Source organism: Gracilinanus agilis, chromosome 1, assembly GCF_016433145.1.
Source record: "Gracilinanus agilis isolate LMUSP501 chromosome 1, AgileGrace, whole genome shotgun sequence".
Classification (NCBI taxonomy): domain Eukaryota; kingdom Metazoa; phylum Chordata; class Mammalia; order Didelphimorphia; family Didelphidae; genus Gracilinanus; species Gracilinanus agilis.
Window position 1 is genome coordinate 543,309,203 of NC_058130.1, and position 6,522 is coordinate 543,315,724.

At 36.2% G+C, this 6,522-nt stretch overlaps 1 protein-coding gene across 1 annotated transcript in view; it reads left to right on the top strand.

The window, feature by feature from the left end:
* Positions 1 to 6,522, top strand: part of ABHD3 (abhydrolase domain containing 3, phospholipase) — a 50,210-nt gene that overhangs the window by 38,137 nt on the left and 5,551 nt on the right. The gene's annotated exons all lie outside the window — the stretch shown is intronic.

Consider the following 6,522-nt stretch of genomic DNA (forward strand, 5'->3'; position numbering starts at 1 on the left):
ACATTACGATAAACAGGATCCAGATAGACCCAGTAGAGCATATCAGTGTTGATTGCTACATTTTTCTTTTAGAATTTTATCATTTCATTAAACCTCTGTTGTGATCAGGTCAAGGGAAAGATATGACCTTTGGTGGTTTTACCTATTTGCATTTTTATTGCATTTCTTCCTTGAAAAATACACTATTCTTTGAAATGATTATATTGTCCTTATACGGTATCTTGGCACACAATGTCTCTTGCCACGATGGATCTTTTCCATATAGGATTCCTTTCTGTAAGGTTTTTTCCTTTCTTTTTAATTATGAGAAGAATCTTGAGGCACCCCAACCAGGATGACATTAAATACTCTTTAAATATTAGAAGGTTATGCATTTGAACTATAAAAATGAGATTAGAAGGAAAACATTCCTAATTGAGGACAGTATAAGAAAGAATTCTGCCAAAGAATTAATTCTTTTGTGGATGAAAAAGTTTAAAAGTTATATAACTGGGAGGAAAGTTTATTTGTTCTTTTTTTTTTTAAATTAAATTCTTTTCAGCTAATGAAAATTCATCTTTCTTTCTCCCTGCCCTTTGCTCTTTCTTCTGTCCTTTAATTCAAGGAGCTTAGAGATCAGCTGCAGAGTTTACTTCCCTATATGATATATGGGATGCCCCCAAAGTCTTAGTGCAGGGAGCAGCTGGGTGGCTCAGTGGATTGAGAGCCAGGCCCAGAGGTCTTAGGTTCAAATCTGGCCTCAGACATTCCTCTCTATGTGATCCTGGGCAAGTTACTAAACCCCCATTGCTTAGCCCTTACTGCTCTTCTGCCTTGGAACCAATATACAGAGTATTGATTCGAAGACAGAAAGCAAGGATCTTAAAAAAAAGTCTTAGCACATTTTCAAGCTATTAAAATTTTAAAACCCCTGTATGATTATATTTATAGATTTAAGTAATATAGGTAAAGAACCTATAGCTTAAGGTGATTTGGCATAATTATAGTACCTTAATAATCACTAGGCATCTTCTAAATTAATTTCTTGAGTGTTTCAAATTCCACAAAACATTTTCCCCCTTAGCAATTGACACTTAATTTTTAAGCCTCTCTGAAAATTCAAACATCTATATTTACTATTATAAAATGGAACTTTATTTGGGAAATCTGGTCCTTGGTCACAAATTGGAAAACAAGACTGGAAACCCCAAGCTATTGGCTGTTCTTTTACGCCCTGGGATTGAGTCAAATAAAACCATATTCTAGCAGTGACTGTCTAAACCAATTTGCTTTTCATTGCAATAAGGAAATTAAATAACATTCTTAGTATTCCCTCCATTGTTTCAATATTTTGCTGATGCTTTTATAAACACTTTTCAGTATTCAACCTAAACTTTAATTCAAGTTAGAAACCATTAACCCTTTTATTCCAATAGGCATTTTCAGTAGTCTCTGTAAGATACACATGACCCAGCTTGTTATTCTTAGGAAGAACTAGAACTGAGGAAGTTTCAGTGAGGTCATTTCGAGCATGATGGAAAGAAAAACTTCTGAATGAGTAGAGCTATCCAGAAGTAGAACGGACTGTCACGAGGGGCAGTAGCTTCCTTTTCCCTGGAAGTGTTCTGGTGGTTCCATGGCCACTTTGGGGGAATGTTGGAATGAGGATTACTTTTTGAGTGATGGATTGCTTGTGTCCCTTCTTCCTCTGAAAGGTTACTATTGTGTGTTCTGATATTGCTGCAATGAATAATTTTAGAACTTTCTGTTTATATCCTATCTCTGTGATCCTTATATTCAAGGATTTCTAAATTTTCTGCTTTCTTAGCTGGATTTCTAAATTGCTTTCTCAAGCATTCGGCATAGTTTACAAAATGTAGTACCTCCCCTTGGCTTCAAATATTACTATAAAAGACCTACTTCTCAAAAATGTGAAGGTGAAAAAAGGGAAGTAGTGGTAGTAAATTGAAACATTTAAAAAATTAAGACATTCCCATAGCTTGAGTCAGAGCCAAGATAAAGGAGTAGCTTGGAGGAGAAAAAGTGACCTCGACCTCCAAACTCCTCCAAACAGATCTAGAAAATGCAAATCACAGTAGGAAATAGAAAGTTCTGCAGAAAGATCCAAATCTAGAGCCTATATTAAATTGCTTGCCATCTCAAGGAGGGAAGGGGGGGATAGAGGGAGGGAGAGAATTTGGAATTCAAAATTTGGGGAGAAATTTTTTGGAAAATGAATTTTGAAAATTGCATATGATTGGGAAAAAGTAAAAAAAAAATTCTAAGAAAGTTCTGCAGAAACGGTCTGGCCAGAAGTGTACTCCACAGGGCATTCATTGCAGGATGCAGAGGAGGCTGTGCACTCAGACAAGAAAAGTTCCCAGATCTAGCACAGAAGAACCTGAATCTTTGTAGCATACAGGAACCATGTACCTGTCGACATTTGTTACTATCAAGTTCCAAGTCACAGACCTTGGGCAAGTGGAGGACTGGATCTGTATCTAGAGGTGGCCCTCCAGGATGAGGAGACCTAACCTGTAAACTGAGCATGGAGCAAATTCATCAGCTTTTGTAGGTTGGACCCCGAGGAGCAGAGCAAGGTCTTTGTTCTAGCTTTCTAGCTCAGTCTGAAGTGTGCAGAGGAATAACCAGGTCAGGAATTCCAGACCAAAAGGAAGCTTATATTTCTGACCTTCTGGATCAGCTGAGCTTTCTAAATGACCAATAGGGGCTAAGACACAAACCCAAGTCAGAAACTTGGTATAGCTCAGACCAGGGAGGGGTCATTTATCTGATTTTGCTATGGAACAAAAATTTTAGGAGCACTGAAAGGTTCCAGGTCTCGAGCCTGAGCCCAGCTGTCCCTGAGATCCAGGAATTAAATATTCCAAGAACAAAGCATCTGAACAGCCTAGATAGTCCTTCTAAAACTGTACACATTTTAGCCCTAACAAAAAAAATTCAAAATCAAAAAATAAGTTGGAAGAACAAGTAAGCAAAACAAAATCCCACTAGATAAAGCTATTATGATTGCAGGGATGCTCAAGACCTAAGCCCAGAAGAAAATAACTACAAGACCTTTACAGTCAAAGCCACAAAGAAAAACATAGTTTGGGCATAGATTCAACTATTTAGCTTCCAATTCCCAGAAGAGATGAAGTGTTTAACAAGTTAAAAAAGAGTTTTGAAAAGAGTTTAACATGTTTTTTCTAGATGAAATGAGAGTGCTAGAGGAAAAAATGAAAAATAAATAAGAACTTTAAGAAAAAGAATTAGAAATAGGAATTAAGAGCTTAGACAAGAAGTACAAAATCTCATCCATGCAACAAACTTCCTGAAAATTAGAATGAACCAAATAGAAGTCAATAATATCATGAGGCAATAAGAAATATTAAAATTTTTCAAATTTTAACTGAAAAAAAATAGAAGAAAATATAAAATTTCTCATAATCAGGACAACAGACCTGGAAAAAGAGATTGAAGAGAAAAAAAATTTAAGAATCATTGGACTGCTCAAACACTATGATCAAAATAAGCCCAAAAATAATATTTTATGAAATTTTATAAGGAAAACTGCCCTGATTTCAAGGAACCAGGAGGCAAAATGTGTCCTCTCTCCCATCATCAGTAGGGGTCACAAAGAGAATCTATTTAGAAAAAAGATCAGGGAGTATTTCTGTTACATCTTGATTTTGAATAGAAAGAGTGAAGAAGAATGTACGAAACGGAGAAGGGAAAGAGAGGTTAAGGAAAATTATCTCATATAATTGGGTTACACAAATAGAAGTCTATACAAATAAAGAGGAAGGAGGGGAAGAAGTGGCTGACGCTTGAACCTCTGAACTGGTCAAACAAGAAAAGAGTGCACACAGAGTTGAATATAGAAATATATTTCTTGTAGTAGTGAAATAGGGGAGAAAGGACTTTGAAGGGAAAAGAGAGAATTAGAAGGAAGGTAAGTTTAGAGAAGAGTTAGTTCTAGGTATAACAAGCTCTAAAGATGTACAAAAATATTTAACTCTTTTTGAGTTGGCAAAGAATTGGAATCTGAGGAAATTAGCCTATGAATCGGGGAAGGAATGGTTGAACAAGTTATATGTAAATGTGATGGGATATTATTGTGCCGTAAGCAATGATGAAGGGACATGTATAACCCAGATCAAATTGCTTGCCATCTCCAGGAGGGGGGAGGGAAGAAGGGAGGGAGACAACTTAGATCATATAACTTTAGAAAACTTATGTGGAAATTTGTTATTAAGAATAATAAAATTAAAAGAAAAGATGGAGATGGTTTCAGAGAATCCTGAAGAGACTAGTTTAAAGTGATATATAACAAAGTGAACAGAACCAGGAGAATGATTTATATAATTTTTATAATATTATAAAGATAAACAACTTGGAAAGCATTAAGAACGCTAATTAGTGTAATTACCAACCACAATTCTAGAGGGCTAATGATGAAACATGCTACCCATCTCCTGAGATGTAAAGGACTGAGTGCAGAATAAGACATTTATGTATGTGTGTTTATATATACATGTATATGCATATTTATATATAACAGGCTAATGTGAATTTTTTTTTTGCTTGATTATACATTTGTTTTTCTTTCATTCTCAATTTGGGGAGTAGAGGAAGAGAAGGCAAATTTTTTGCTGATTTAAAAAAGTTATTTTTACTTTTTTATATTTTATTTTAAAATTCTTACCTTCCGTTTTAGAATCAATACTGTGTTTTTTGTTTCTAAAGCAGAAGAGTGGTAAGGACTAGGCAGTGGGGGTTAAGTGACTTGCCCAGGGTCACACAGCTGGAAGTGTCTGAGGCCAAATTTTCTTCTGTTGATTCGAAGAAAGTTTTTTCAACAGGAAAATGTTTCACCATGTAGGCTTAACTACTAATAATTTATGTGAACCCATTTAATTAATTTGAACTTTAACTCTCAATGAAGTCAGATTTTTAAAGAATAGCAAGGTGTAATATGTATGTAGTTAAAATTGTATTAATTACAGCAACTATTTAGCCTCAAGAATAAAATCTCATTTTGATGGGTATATGACTGGGGTTTTGGCATTAAAAGATCACACTACCGCTAATAGGAATAACATGAAAATAGGTTTTGAACAATGATACATGTATAACCCAGTGGAACTGCTTGTCAGCTCAGGGAGTGAAGAAGGAAGTGGGGAGGGAAAGAACATAAATCATGTAACCATGGGAAAATATTCTAAATAAATAAATTTATTTAATTTAAAAAATAATAAAACCTCATGCTGGGCTAGTTAAGCTTAAAATAGCCAATTAATACATACATCCTTAACTATGTCATTTATGTTAAGAGTAATTGACTTGAAACTAGTATAAACCAGCCATTGAGTTAATAATAGTAACATTTGTATAAGTCTTAAAGGTTTCCAAAGCCTTTGACTCACAGCCACACTGTGAGAGAATCCTGGAACAAATTAAGTATAATTACTCCCATTTTATTCCTAAGGCAACCATAATGTTGTTGTACTGTCAAAAAGAATAGGTTTGAAGTCCTGAGTTCAAATACAAGCTATGCTAACTTATTAACTTGGAGATCATACTGCTAGGATGGAGCAGAGTTTTGAACTCAGTTTCTTCGGACATAAAATATGAAATGATTTCTAAGTTTCCTTCTGACTCGAAATCCTAATATAAAGAGTTCCATAAAGAGCCCCAGAGATGACATTCAAACCCAGGTCTCTGCCTCCGTCCACACTGATGCTTCCCAAAAGGAAGAGGGACAGTCACCTTACTTCGGTTCCTTGTTGCTCACAAGGTGGCATGCTGCATTAATAGTCCTTTGAAATTGTGGTTGCTCACTATGCTCCCACCAACCCCACCTTCTTTTTTTTTTAAAAAAACATTTATTAATATTCGTTTTTAACATGGTTACATGATTCATGCTCCTACTTTCCCCTTTGCCCCCCTCACTCCCCCCACCCATGGCCAACACATATTTCCACTGGTTTTGTCATGTGTCCTTGATCAAGACCAATTTCCAAATTGTTGGTAGTTGCATTGGTGTGGTAGTTTCGAGTCCACACCCTCAATCATGTCCACCCCGACCCATGCGTTCAAGCAGTTGTTTTTCTTATATGTTTCCTCTCCTGCAGTCCTTCCTCTGAATGTGGGCAGCGTCTTTACCATAAATCCCTCAGAATTGTCCTGGGTCACTGTATTGCTGCTGGTTCAGAGGTCCATTACATTCAATTTTACCACAGTATATCAGTCTCTGTGTACAATGTTCTTCTGGCTCTGCTCCTTTCACTCTGCATCAGTTCCTGGAGGTCTCTCCAGTTCGCCTGGAACTCCTCCAGTTTATTATTCCTTTTAGCACAATAGTATTCCATCACCCGCATATACCACAGTTTGTTCAGCCATTCCCCAATTGAAGGACAGACCCTCCTTTTCCAATTTGTTGCCACCACAAAAAGCGCAGCTATAAATATTTTCGTACAAGTCTGTTTATCTATGATCTCTTTGGGGTACAAACCCAGCAATGGTATGGCTGGATCAAAG